The following is a 14,778-nucleotide window of genomic DNA, read 5'->3' on the forward strand; positions in this document are numbered from 1 at the left end:
ACTTAGTAGCAGAGTCCAGTAAGTTGAAAAGGAGACATAAGGTGAAGAGAAAGGAAGGGAGGAGGATACTTAATAGGTTGATATTGTATATATGTAAGTACATTGATTGTGATGCGGAGGTAATATGATGGAGAATGGAATTTCAAAGGGGAAAGTGTGAGGTGTGGGGAGGGAGGGAATTACCATGGGATTTTTTTTATATCATGGAAAATGCTAATAAAAATTTTAAAAAATTAAAACAAACAAACAAAAAAAATTTATTGAGGCTTGTTTTATACTCTAGCATTTTGTCTCTCCCAGAGGATGTCGTCTGCACATATAAGAAGAAAGTGTCCTGCTTCTTTTAGGTAGAATATTCTAAAGTTGTCCATCAGGTCTAATTTCCTTTTCTTTATGTTTTTAAGTGTTGCCCTACTCTCCTGTTTCTTTGTTGATACTCTTTATAGTTAGTCTATCCATTGTTCAAAGGAGGCCATTGGCTAGGGATAATGCTCATTGGTAGAGCACTTGACTAGCATTGTGTGGCTGTGGGTTCAATGCTCAGTACCAGTCTCTGATATTGTTGTTGAATTGACTGTGCTTTCCTTCTAATTCTGTCAGATTTTTCCTTATGAGTTTTGGGTGCATATACATTTAAAATTGTTTTATTTAATAAATGATTTGATCTTATCAGAGGTATCTTAATTAATGTTGTCTGATACTAGTCTAGCCTCTGTAGTTCTTTTATGTTTTGATTATTGTTTGCTTAGTGTAACTTTGTATGTCCTTTGACTTACCAGCTAGTTGTATCTTTGAATCTAGGGCATGTCTTTTAAAAACAGCATATAGGGGGCTGGAGAGATCATTCAGAAGTAAGGTGCTTGCTTACAAAGCCTGATGACCCAGATTTGATTCTCCATTACCCACATAAGTGCACAAAGTGGCACATGCATCTGGAGTTTGTTTGCAGTGGCAGGAGGCTCTGACATTCTCTCTGTTTCTCTTCTCTCTATCTCTTTTTGCTTATAAATAAATAAAATATTTTTAAAAACCTAGCATATAGAGACTGGGAGATGGTCCAGAGGTTAAAGACACTCCAGTAACCCACATGAAGCCTGATGTACAAAGTGGCACATGTATCTGGAGTTTGCTTGCAGTGGCAGGAGGCCCTGGTGTGCCCATGCAAATTCTTTCTCTGTCTGCCTCTTTCTATCTTTCCCTTTCAAATAAACAAAACTTTTTAAAAGCAGTATTTGTTTTTATTTTTAAACCATATGTCAATCTTTACCTCTTAACTGGAGGGTTTTATCCATTTAAATTTAATGACAGGGTCAAGTTTATGTTCACTATTTTCCTATTTGTTTTCCACATATTTCTTGTCGATTTTGTTTCTGTATCACTGCTTTCATTCTGTTAGATGTTTTCTTGTGTACTATTTTAATTCATTTCTATTTACTGGACTTATACTTTTCAGTGATATACTTACTCATGCCCTGGGAATCACAATTAATGTTCTAATTTATTACTCTTTAGTTCAAATTAATGCTGATTTACTTTCAATTGAATGTGAAACCATGCATCTGTGTTCTGTGTTAATATTGCTATCTTCTTTTTTTTTTATTTTTTGAGGTAGGGTCTCACTCTAGCCCAGGCTGACCTGGAATTCACTATGGAGTCTCAGGGTGGCCTCGAACTCACAGTGATCCTCATACCTCTGCCTCCCAAGTGCTGGGATTAAAGGTGTGTGCCACCACGCCCGGCAATATTGCTATCTTCTTTATTCAGTAAACATCACAAACTCTATGTTCACATGTTACATGCCCATCAACATAGATTTATACTTATTTCTTTTTATATTTCTTTATAAATAAGTTGGAAGTAAAAAGTAAGTACAAAGAAAAATAAATTTATATTGCCTTTTATGTTTATGTAGTTACCTTATTGAGTATCCTTATGTTTTTAAGATTTGAGTTTAAAGATTTAGATCATCATCAAGAGTACATCTTCTTCAATACATTTGTGTCTCTAAAGGCTCCACCCCAAGCAGCTGGGTGGGGATGGCCTGATGTTTTAATAGGAATTTCAACCAGAAAGATGCATTTTAGGATTTTGTTTTTGGTACATACAGATGTGCTAGTGGCAAATTCTTAGATGTTGTTTACTGATAATATTCAAAAATAGTTGTCAAAGATACAGAATTCTTGTTGATATTCTTCCTATCTCCCAACTTCTCTCCCTGTCACCTTTCCTTTCTTTTTTCCTTCTTTCCTCTATCTTATTTTCTAATAACTTTCTCCTCTTTGTCTTTAAAAAAAAAATTGCCCTAGAACTTCTTTTAATTGGATCTTTCTTATCCTAGATTGCCCTTCTGTGCTTCTTAAGCTGTATTTCTTACGTACACTCCTGTCTTTTTATTCTGCAATCTGTGACACTTCCTCAATTTAAATCCAAAATGATTATGCTGTGTTAATTCCTTCTCAATCTAAAATTCAGTTCATTTACAATTAACCCTTTGTTTGGGCCATGATTTTCAAGCTACTCACTCATTCTGGTACTGTTTGCTGGTTTTCCAGTTTTTATTGTTATTTTATACATGAAATATCTTCTGAACTGTATTCGGTGACATTTGTTAAAATTTTGATTTTGCTTTCTTCAGTTCCCCAAATCCCTGCTTCATTGGTAGTGGTGATTTCTGTTCTGTTTCTCTCTGATGTACACAATCATAGAGAACGTGGTGTGTGCAGCAGTTGGTGTGGGCGCATATGCAGCTGTGGGACTGGTTTTTCCCAGGCAGCCTCTCTCCTGCCTGACAGGGCAAGGTGCCCTGTGAGTGGGCGGAGCATGCTGACTGGCAGCTTTGCTGCAAGTGCTGGGCTGGAGCAGAGGCTGTCAAGCTGCTCTCCCCACCCCACTCCCGTCTGCCGATAGCTAAAATTGGGAGGGTTGCACTTAGGACATGGTGGGTTTACTCTGTTTGCCTCCCAGTGTAGAAATAGTTGTTTCGATCTCTATCAAGATGCCATACCATGGGGTTGGAGCCATGGCTTCATGGTTAAGGCACTTGCCTGTGAAGCTAAGGATCCAGGTTGGATTTCCCCACCCACATAAGACAGCTGCACAAGGTGGCATGTGTGTCTGGAGTTCATGGGTCTGGAGAGATGACTTAGCAGTTAAGGCATTTGCCTGCAAAGCTAAGGATTCAGGTTCAATCCCCCAGGACCCATGTAAGCTAGCAGCACGAGATGGTGTAAGCATCTGGAGTTCATTTGTAGTGGCTAGAGGTCCTGGCACATTTTCTCTCTCTCATAAATGAATAATAAATAAATAAATATATTTTTTAAAGATTCCGTATCAATAAAGACATATACATACATCATGATTTTTAGTTTTCATCCTCAAAATGTGGAAATTGCCATCATCAAGATCCAAACTCAGCAGCAGTGCTGGGTCTAGATAGTGTCGATTGTCAGCGCCTTCCTGTCCTAGAAGCGCAGCCACTGAGGGTGCTAGAGGGACAGAGTAGATTCACCAAATTTACTCAATTGCATGTCAGTGGTATTAAGATTTCATTCTAAAGTGTTATAAAAGTCTCACAAATGCCTTGGGTTATCTGGAGCTTATTTTTGTTAAGAGAAAGTATCTTACAGGACAGGTGAAGTTGTTCTTGGGTTCTGTTTTGTTTGTTCACCACTAGAGGGCAGCATTGCCGCTGTTGTTTTTGAATTTTGTGAGAAGCAGTCCATCATAATCCACCTCCTGACTTGGCCAGGCAGGTACAGAGTAGTTTGGGGACATGCATTTTTGCTGTGGCACATGTGTTCATTTTGAACTGGGGAAGGAGGAGGAAGATGGACACCCATTCTCAGCCCCCCACTTGAGTAAATCTCAGTATATATATATATATATTTAATATAGGAAAATGAGGTTTTCTCTTTTTCTTTATCCTGGATGATAAGAATTATTGAATTCTATTTTTCTCCTCCCCTCTTTCTCTTTCACTTGTTGAATATTCACCAGGTTAGAGTAAAGTGCCTCATTTCCTATCTTCGCCCTTCTCTGGTAATCCCACCCTACTCCAAAGGGGTGGCTAGGGTGCTAGGAGGGTGAGCTTCTTTTCTACTTGGGGCAGCCATGTTGCCCATTTCAGTGACTTCAGACACAGGTCACTGTCTAACGGGATTCCTTGAACCCTAAAACCTGAATTGGTGTCTGTTTTTATCCAAAGAATTGAAAGAAACCAGACTGAAGAGGATAATTGTTAAATATTGCATTTATTCAGGAATATTTGAGGAAGAGAGAGGGTCCATGAACTGGGTAAGGGAAAATGGATACAACCACATGTCTCGAGAACTCGTGTGGCAAGTGAGCACGAGCGGGCATGGGCATGAACCATGCACAGGGATTTAGAGAGGAAAGAGAAGAAAGTGCAGAGAACTCCTGCACTGTGGAGAAGGCAAAGGCTGAACCTGAACGAGAGGTGCCCGCTTCCACAGACAGGCTGAAGGAGGAGGGTGCCTGCTTCCACAGACAGGCAGAAGGAGGGGAGTGCCCACTTTCACAGAGAGGCTGAAGGAGGGGAGTGGTCACTTGCACAGACAGACTGAAGGAGGGGAGTGCCCGCTTCCACAGGGTAGGTTGACTTAAGGTGCACCAGCTGGGCAGGACATGCTCACTGTAGCGTGGAGAAAGAGGTTCGTTTTTCCATATGTAGGAAGTCCAAGAACAATTCAGTTATGTTGTTTTGAAAACCATTAGGAATCTGTAGAGGGTCCTGAGTCCATCTATAAAATTGTAGTGAAATTCAAAAACACGAAAATTTCTTCTGTTAGGGTTTTTCAAATGTCCCTTTTTTATTACATGAAAGTAAAATGCATTAAAATGTCTTGAGCCTTCCAAAGTAAACCTAATACCATGTGTTCATGAAAAACACAGCTCTCACCTCAAAGGGAACAAGGTAGTTTATAGTGAGCCGAATGTGGGCAACCATGTTTCAGGAACACAGATTCAGGTTGCCCAGGTGATATGTCCCAGTGTGGAAGTGTACTTTTTCCATAAACTGCTACAGCCTCCGAATTAAAAAAAAAAAAAGTCTTGCATCAATGCATTTTACTAAATCATTGTCAGGGACATCAGGCAGGCAGGTTACAGCTAAGTGAGGAAGTCTCTGCTCTAGCTCGTAGATGCTATCTGATGACACTCTTAGTGTTAGGATTGGGAACCTAGTTGTCATCTAAGTTTCCATAGATTTTTTTACCTGAGAGTTGAAAGGATGTTAGGTCAGATATAGAAGGTGGGTACCAAATGGCTACTAAGGGGACTAAAGAGAGTCCCAACTAATCGTGGCTCTGTATTTGGAACTCTCCAGTTCTCCACAACCACACAGTTCTAGGCAATAACCAACCTTGTAGACCACCATATGCCTTTTTTCCACTGGCAACTGAGTTTTTGGTTTCCCCTCTTAGCCAAGCCACACATCTTGTGCATGGGAAGACTGAATGTTGTTTTATGCCCCACAGAGCCAGGAAGGCTCTGATAAAGATGAAGCTGAGCAGACAGGAAAGGAGCTTTCAAGAGAGAAAAATAGTAAAGACATTAAGGGAAAGGATCATAGTAATGTTCTTCGCCATCATGATCTGGGTCTGATTCATTTCTGCCCTCTGTACCTGACATAACATTGACGTGGACATATAAGGAATATTATACCTAAAGTTAAGATAACCAAGAACACATCATGGCCTAAAGAAAAGCAGCTATTTTAACCAACCAAAATCTCCTCTGTGTATCTCAGCACTCTTCAGTCTGGGTTTGTTACCTCCTGTGTCTACAGTCATTTATATTTTATTAACTATATTAACTGATGTTTAAATCATTTAAAATAATTTATTACTCTTTTTAATTCTATTTTTTTCTGGAAAGTTGGTTATATAGCCATAGCTCTATGTGCAGTCATAAGTTTTCTAATTTTAGGAAATATTGGTCTTTAATGTCTAAATTATTATGAGTTGTTGTGTCTAACAATTTTATATGTCTTATCTTTTTGGTGTTGTACCACACATTGGTGTGGGGGAAATAAATGAATATTAACATTACAGAAGAAATTGATAGAGTGTCATCTTAAATTCCTTCCTACTGCCAATATTGTTTTATATCCATGTGCCAAATACTGTCAGTTATGGGGGTAGAAACATGAGGCCAAACTTGGGAGAAATTAGAATTACATAGGTTTTGCTGGTATAACCAAACCTCATTCCTCATTTCAAAATCAGAAAAGAAAATGGGACTCCAGTGGGAGATATCTTATAATATTACCCATCTACTTCCCATTGATAAAATATGAGTATTGTTTTGTATTTTTTTTCCAATTGTGGCTGATGGCAGTATGAGATATACCGATGACTCATTTAAATGAGAAATACCGGCTTTAATATGAAGGCTTTGTATTACAAGTGCCTTCTTTTTATGGCATAACCTTTCTCTGCTCTATTTGAGAACATCAGTTGATTTTTAGTAGATTCAGTCTGTCATAAAAGTATTGTTTGACTGTACCTTTGGCACATTTTCACTAACACATCTCTTGTTGTCATTGGAGACTGACTGTCTTGTACAATTAGAATAAAAAAGTGCACTCCAAATCTTTGGGTATCTCTAACAAGAGTCAGTGGAATCAGTTAACCTAACGTAAGCAGAAGGCTGAGTACGCCACAGGACCTTCCATACTTTTCTAGGCCCATACTGTGGGATCTCTAGCTACATTTTCAAGACAGATAATCACCAGGAAAGGTTATGTGGTGATAGGAAATATAGACAGTTGTAACAGACTGACTATTAGTCTAGCAGTTTGTTTTATATTAACATTTCCAATGTCATTAGCAATATAATAGTTTATCCTATCAATAGCCATTTAGCAATTTATACTTTTTCCCCACTTTTGTACGATATACAGTAATTATTTTATAAGAAGATAATTGATGCTTTCCAAGTGCATTCCAATAGAATTTAAGAAGATCTAATGGGAATATCATTGACTAAGGAAGTCAGCGACTATGATCAATTTTAATAGTTGATTTGTTGAATTCACCATCAATCTAGATGAATAAAGACCATGTGCATGATGAGAATTCTGTACAGTATTCCAAACATTACAAAAATATTTAAATATTTGTCCACTAAAGTGATTTTCACAATTACTATGCAATTTGCTCCCTGTAGGGAGTAAGAATGATTCTTTCTAATAGAATTATTCCTGTTTCTAGGATAGAGGCTTTCTGACAAATGAAGGTTTTAACCCAATGGGAAAACACACAAACTTAACATTAAGATACCTTTATGCCTGTATAAATTGGACACATTTGGATAAAATCTAATCACTAGGTCTCAAAGGGCCCTTTCAGTACAGGTATGAAGCATAAAATCCCATTCCCTAATACATTTTCAACAAATATAAAGCTTTATTATTGTAAGTGAAAGGTTAGCTTTTATTTATATATCAGTGTACTTTATTTTTAACAAAAGGATCAATTGTATCACCCTTAATTGTACACTTATTATCTAAATTTTATCTTTTACAATCTTTTTTTATAAAATGCTTTGGCTTGTTTTTTAAACAATTGTCTTTCCTTTTCCATGTTGAAAAAAAATGCTTACTCTAGGTAAAAAAAAATATCACTTTACTATACAAAATTCTTATACTGAGAAGCAAAACCAACATCATATTCGCAAACAAAAACATCAAATTATAGATATAAACTAGCAGTCAGGCTGACAGACAAAATGACGCATGAACAGGTAACATGGACACAAACTAAAAGCACACATAACACAATCCAAGTTTCCATAGTAGAAAGGAGCTAGAAAATTTACATTTCTGTGTCTTTGTGATGTAAGAGGTCCCAGGAACAGACTAAAAAGGTCAAAAGGTAAAGCTTTTTATGCAGTCTTAGCTTAATATCTTTCCCTGTTTTAAGAGTTTTAAAGCTAATTAGAAGAGAGAGAGGTAGAATGGGACTTACTAATGGAAATTTCTAACAAACGTCAGAAAATCTTGTTTTAATAATCAGCAAAATGATATGAAATTCTTTAACAAAGCCCAGAAGGTCCTGATACGACCCAAGAGACCTTTTCAACCTACTTTTGGTAGAGATTTTGTCAAGAAGTATGTATGGTACCTAATTTACTCATCCTCCAGGCTTTGTTTTCAAAGATGCCTTAATAGTAGTTTCCTTTGATACAACATTTTATTCCACTAGTGATGGATCACTAGAGAAGAGAGTAGGATAGGCACTGCAGGTAGGACAGGTGAGGGAAGGACTTAGGGGAAGTATAGATTCCTGGGGCTGGGAGATGGCTTAGTGGTTAGGGTGCTTGCCTGTGAAGCCTAAGGACCCATGTTCAACTCTCCATATCCCATGTAAGCCAGACACACAAGGTGACGAAAACATGCATGGTCACACGTGTGCACAAGATGTTACATGCACCTGGAGTTCAGTTATAATAGCTGGAGACCCTGGTGCAACAATTGTGTCTAGTCACTGCAAACAAAAAAATAAAATTCTAGACACATGTGCCACCTTGTGCCTCTGGCTTTACGTGGGTCCTGGGGAATGAAACCTGGGTCCTTAGGCTTTACAGGCAAGCTCTTTAACCAGTAAATCTATCTCTCTAGCCCCTAAAATTGCATTTAAGGAAGGCTTCCAATTATTGTCTTTAGTTATAGTTTAGTGAATACAAGACAGTCCTCATTTGTTTTTTACTACTTACAAGTTGAATTCATACAGTTCTTAAACATGAAGCCAGTGGAGTACCACTTGGCAGTTTTTAGCCAAACATGCCCTCCTTACTTGAGTTTCTATTGTACACTCTAGTGCCATTTCCCTCTTCCTAACATTGTAGCTTTCTATGCTAGCTGTTGGGATTTGTGTTTTGAATCAGACTTACATGTTGCCTATGAGAGAAGCTCTTCTGGGTCTCACCTAGAGGTCCTTTCTCCCTCTGTGTTTCAATAACTTTTACAGAAAAGTCAGGGGGTTCAAGACACTAAGCAATCACCCTTACAGTATCTTCCTGAGCCAACAAAGTTACTTCTTATTCAGAAATGGGGTATGGCCATGTTATCTTGGGCTTCCCTGAGAGGTCACTATAGGTCCTTTGGGGTTCTTCCTGCCACCTCACCCCTTAGAGCTGGTGGGGGAAAACTGCCTTTCTGGCATCTTTATAATCAGACTCATCAAATTTCTAAATCAAAAGGGTCAAAGTTGAATCAAGAGAGGGCACAGGGAAAAATATTACACAGTTAGGTATTTGAGAACTGACACGAGAAAGAAGTTTAGTGCTATCCCATGCATGCTCTGGATGAATGCTCTAATCAAACAAAAGAGAAAGACAAAAAAAAAAAAAAAAAAAAAAAAAAAAAAAAAAACCTAACAAAATTTCTGACCAAATGCTCTGAAGCAAATAAGATAGTTTGATAATAAGCCCAGAATAAGTCAATGAACTATTGACCCAAACAAAAGGAAACTCTAGGTCCCAGAAATAACTACCTGAGGAGTTGGGCATAAGGACCCATGTTAACATTTGTCAACAATTGGGGTGACTCATCTAGTCAAAGAGGACTGTTCTCCCAGTCAGGCTCCATGTTCTGATGCCAAACCTGGCCATGCAAGATACAGCTCTCACCTCAAAGGAAATGACAGTTGTTTGTTTTGCGCAAACTCTTGGTGAACATGACCTAAAAACCATGGGTTCAAAAATGTTCCAGGGTAGAAATGGTTATATAAACTTTGTCAGCCACAGAACAAAAGAAAGTTACAAATCCAGGTATTACCGAACACATTTGCAGCGCCATCAAAATCAGGTTATAGCACAGCAAGGAAAACTGTTAACCTTTGGGTTGTTGCAAGGAAATGGTCTACTAAGATAATATATTCGAAAGGATTTAACTGGGAATTGAAGAGATGTTAGGTCAGATACAGAAGATGAATATGAATTGGCTATTAAGGACTAATGACTGTTCAAGATTACAATGGTTGTGGGCCTGCAACACCCCAATTCTCTAGTCATATAGAAGCACTAGCCTTGAGTAGCTGCCATTCCAGCCTCTCTATATAAACAAATTCTTTAGATTCCCACTTCCTCTTACAAGTATTTTTAGTCTTCTGTATTATGACAACAGACCTTTCCATGAATAGTAGGTAAAGCAGTATGCAAGACAATTTTAAAGGTCCTAGGAGATAACTTAACAAGGGAATAAGGTAGGTCATATGCATCCATAGAAAGGGAAAATACCAAATATTACAAATGCTGCACAGAGAATTAAAATGGGGATTACGATCACTATGTATAGGCTAGAAGTGTCTAAATGCCACATAAAAACCAAAGAACAGCCAATGTCTACTGTAAAGAACAGCCAAAGTCTGCTAAGCAGCTCTACTGTAAAGAACAGCCAATGTCTGCTAAGCAGCTCCACCATAAAGAGCAGCCAATGTCTGCTATGCAGCTCCACCATAAAGAACAGCCAATGTCTGCTATGCAGCTCCACCATAAAGAACAGCCAATGTCTGCTATGCAGCTCCACCATAAAGAACAGCCAATGTCTGCTATGCAGCTCCACCATAAAGAACAGCCAATGTCTGCTATGCAGCTCCACCATAAAGAACAGCCAATGTCTGCTATGCAGCTCTACCTTAAAATTCCTCCATTTAACCTTGAACTAATGAGAAATTTATAGGAAAAAACTTTGACATTATATGAGTATCCAGTTCTTTGTTATGTTTTATGCATTCATTTTAATATTCATTAATGACCTTCTGATTCCATCCACTCTATTTATGTTTGCTTGATGGTATTCTACTTTAAGGAAGAACTTCACCTTCTCTACTCTTTATTCATCGTTCCTTCATAGATTTTGCTTTATTTGATGAATTATGTCATCTTGTTTTATTCAGTCGATTATATTACCCCCATAACTTAGTCTGATAATCAATTGTCCCAGGGTTGGCCAGAGCATCCATTTCCAGCAGGCTTCTGGTTTTGATGTGCTCTTAAAATTCTCTGAGTACTGTCTTGCTATGTACATGCCAAAAGGTTCTAGTCTTATTGGGTATTTTTTATACTTTCCATTTTCCCTTCTTAATTAATATTATCATCATCATTATTATTATTATTGGTTTTTCAAGGTAGGATTTTACTCTGGCCCAGACTGACCTGGGATTCACTATGTAGTTTCAGGCTGGCCTCGAACTCATGGCAATCCTCCTACCTCTGTCCCCCAAGTGCTGGGATTAAAGGTGTGCACCACCATTTCAGGCTCCCTTCTTAATTATTTCTGTGCTTACTTAGTATTCATTTGCATAGGTTTAGGAGCTTATGTCCATCTTCTCTATACATGATGATATAAATAGGAGTTAGTGTTGTAGTAAGTTGTCATGGATAGAAAACATGGGAATTTAGGAGTTAACAATGAGGGCTTGACTCATGACATGAAAAGTGATGTGGGTTAACTTTAAAGTCCATTACTCGACTTTTGCTGACAATCACACTTGATAACAAATGTTGATGACATTAATATATTTTGGACATAAAGAATGTAGAAAGGCTGTGGTGAGGATTGGAGAATAACATGAAACATAAAGAATTCTGTTTAAAATATTTAAAAATATTTAAAATATATAAAAATATTTAAAATATTGACCATGGCATGTCTTATTACACATTTATATAGGAGTAGGAAATCCATGTGGAAGGAGTTATCAAAATCCAGGGTTAACTAAACCAGTGACCAGGACTATTGCAATGAAGACCACAATGACAGAATATCAAATTCAGGATGGAACTCTGGGTTGTATTATTATTATGAAGGGATGAGAAGTCCAGATGAGAGATCAAGACAAACAGTGCATTGCAAGGAGAACAAGGAGAGAGTCAGTGTTGCAAGGCAGGTCAGTGTCAGAAAGAACTGGTCTGCAATCATGCCAAATGCAATGGAATAGTCTAGTGGTGTTATGGGTTAAAATTGTCTGGTAAAATTGCCAATATGAATATCATTGGCCACCTTTATAGGAGAGAATCTTGTGTAATGTTGAGTGTATGTTATAGTCACCTTCTCACTGCTGGAACAAAAGACTTGACGAAAAGCAGCATGTGGAGGAAAGAGTTTATTTCATACTTACAGTTTCAAGGGTAAATCTCATCATGGTGGGAAAATTATGTCAAAACAGAGGCTAGGAATCACATCCTGTCACATCATCTGGGGAGTAGCAGCAGGAGTGAAATAGCTAGTAAACACCAAGTAGGGCTGGACTAGTAAGCCTCAAGATCTAACCCTGGTGACACACGTCCTCCAATAAGGCTCTGCTTCTCAAAGGCTCCACCAAAGGCTCAAAGAGTGTGAGGCTTAACCACAAACATATGAGGCTGTGGGGACTTTTCATTCTGGACACCACAGAGTAGAAGCAGGGAAACAGGGCTGAGCAATAAATGGGAACTGAGAATGAAGAATTGGTGACTTTGGATTTAGGGTGGAATGCACTTTCCTTATTGCCTACTGGGCTCTAGCTTACTTCTCTTTTTCTATAATGCCTTTAATTCCCCTTTCCTTTTTCTTAAATAAGTTTGAGGTAAGGGACCAGGGAATTTTTTTTTATCACCTTGCCCTAAAGAATTAGTACTGTGTACATAGTAGGCACTTAGTAACTCCTGCATGGACAGAAGAATGACAGATGGACAGATATTAAGTGAGGACTTATATATGGGATCATAAAGGTTGAACTAACTTATTGGTGGAGACTGCCTTGGAATCTCACTAGATAAGAAGACAATAGAATTCTAAAAAATGTGCGAGAGTCAAGAAAGGGTGAGAAGGAGGGAACTCATCATAAAATAACCCAGTTCCCTTATATAACTTCAGAAATGAGGTCAAACTCACCAAATGTGATAGGATTGTAGAGCTACGAACCAGCATGAGTAAAGTTAATATTGGTGAGGTTAAGATACCAGAAACCAAGCTTACTTTAAGTTAAATATCTGCAGTGATTAAAGAACAATAGAATATGATTAGTAAACCAGGCAAATGTGGGTGTGTAGAGCTTTGTAGAAATGAGTTCTGACAGGTTCAAGGTGCATTGTCTGCCTGATTGACTCTTCAGATACAGAAGGCTGCAAAATTTGCCATGTCATTTCCATGACCATAAGTCAGTCACAGGGAAAGGCAGCCTTGATCTGAAACAAGCCTATAGAGGCTGCCTTGTAGACCAGGCCAGCTCTTGTTATTCAGTAAAAACTGAAGACTGTTCAGAAGACAGCTGTTATTCATTTTCCCCTGTAGGCTCACAGTGAGTGAGGCCATGTGACAGCCGGGCATGTGCAGTGTGCTGTAGTGTCGCAGCAAGTGCTCCCCGAAGTTTCCTAGGTGGTGGGCACCATGCAAAATGCTTTACCTAGGGCAGCTCACCATTGCAGGTCTGGCAACAGAACTGCCACACCACTTGCCCTAGGCTGTATTGTCAAGAATGCCACAGAAGTAGACTTGCACTCAGGCTGTCTAATTCCAACATCTGAACTCCCAACCACAGGGATCTCATTGAATTGGAATAAGGGGAGTTGGTTCAAACTGGAAGTTGGCTTATGTTTTCATAGCATCTGGCTGTCTGTATAATGATGACTGCATGACCTAGCTTTACAAAGAATCTCTCCACTTCTTGGTGTGTCCTCTATAGCTCCTTAGAGCATCAAAATTCCCGGGTCACCACCTTTGTCGGGACCTTATGTTCAGGTTGTGGTGGCTTTGGGGCCATTCTCTCTGGTAGCTTAGTATTGTAGTCAACTCCATGCTGCTGGGATGAACATCTGACCAGACATAGCTTATGGGAGGAAGGGGTTTATCTATGGCTTACAGATCAGGAGAAGTTCCATTAATGGCAGGAGAAGCTGGCTTCCTTTCATAGATGCAAGCAGAGGGAGCTAATAGCCAGCACCAGCAGCAAGCATGAGCTCGCAGAGCTCAAATTGCTCTGCACACACCTTAGGGCTTGACTCTTAAGATCTGCCCCAGGGACACGCCACCCTGTAGCAGGAATCTGCCTTCTAGGCAATGAAGTTGAAAATTCAATTAAAAAAAAAAAACAACACTGAGTACATTTACATTATCATGTTCAAACAGCCACACTTAGCAAACACTTTCTCTGATTCACTGCTCTGAGGAGCACCTTTTCTTTGGGGCCTTGCCCTACCACCACCCTCCTTGGTGGAGAAGACAGATTCCAGACAACATCTCTGTAAGTTGGGGGTTTTGTTCTGATGTGCCACCTACACTACTAGCAGCTTACCCAAGGCTTTCACTATGCCAGATAATGACCAGACACCAGGGTTAAGCAGCCTGGCCCTCACCAGCATGAGCTGGAAATGTGATAGTTTCTGGCTGAAAGGAACAAGGGAGTTAAAAATCAGGAGACTTGTAGATCAAAAAGTGATATGAGACTAAAACTTTGACTTAAGAGTTCTGAATAACCCCTCCTTCTTGAGCAGTACAAAGATCAGTCAATTAAAAGTATTTCCGCTTGGGCTGGGAGATGGCACAGCATGAAGACAGTTTGGATCCCCAGCACCCTTGTCAATGCCATCATGGTGGCACATGCCTCTCAACCTAGCATTCAAGAGACAGAGTCAGGCAGATTCCTGGGGCAAGCTGACCAGCTAGACTAAGTGAATTGTTGAGTTATTTGTTCCGTGAGAGACCATGTCTCAGTAAACAAGGTGGAGAGTGGTGGAGAAAGCCGGCATCATCTTCTGGCCTTCACTTGCACAATA

General features: G+C 39.1%; 1 protein-coding gene across 4 annotated transcripts in view; it reads left to right on the forward strand.

The window, feature by feature from the left end:
- The window catches only part of Dnaaf11 (dynein axonemal assembly factor 11), a 126,901-nt gene that overhangs the window by 28,503 nt on the left and 83,620 nt on the right, over positions 1–14,778 (forward strand). The window lies entirely within an intron of this gene.

This window comes from Jaculus jaculus, chromosome 2 (genome assembly GCF_020740685.1).
Source record: "Jaculus jaculus isolate mJacJac1 chromosome 2, mJacJac1.mat.Y.cur, whole genome shotgun sequence".
NCBI classification, from domain to species: domain Eukaryota; kingdom Metazoa; phylum Chordata; class Mammalia; order Rodentia; family Dipodidae; genus Jaculus; species Jaculus jaculus.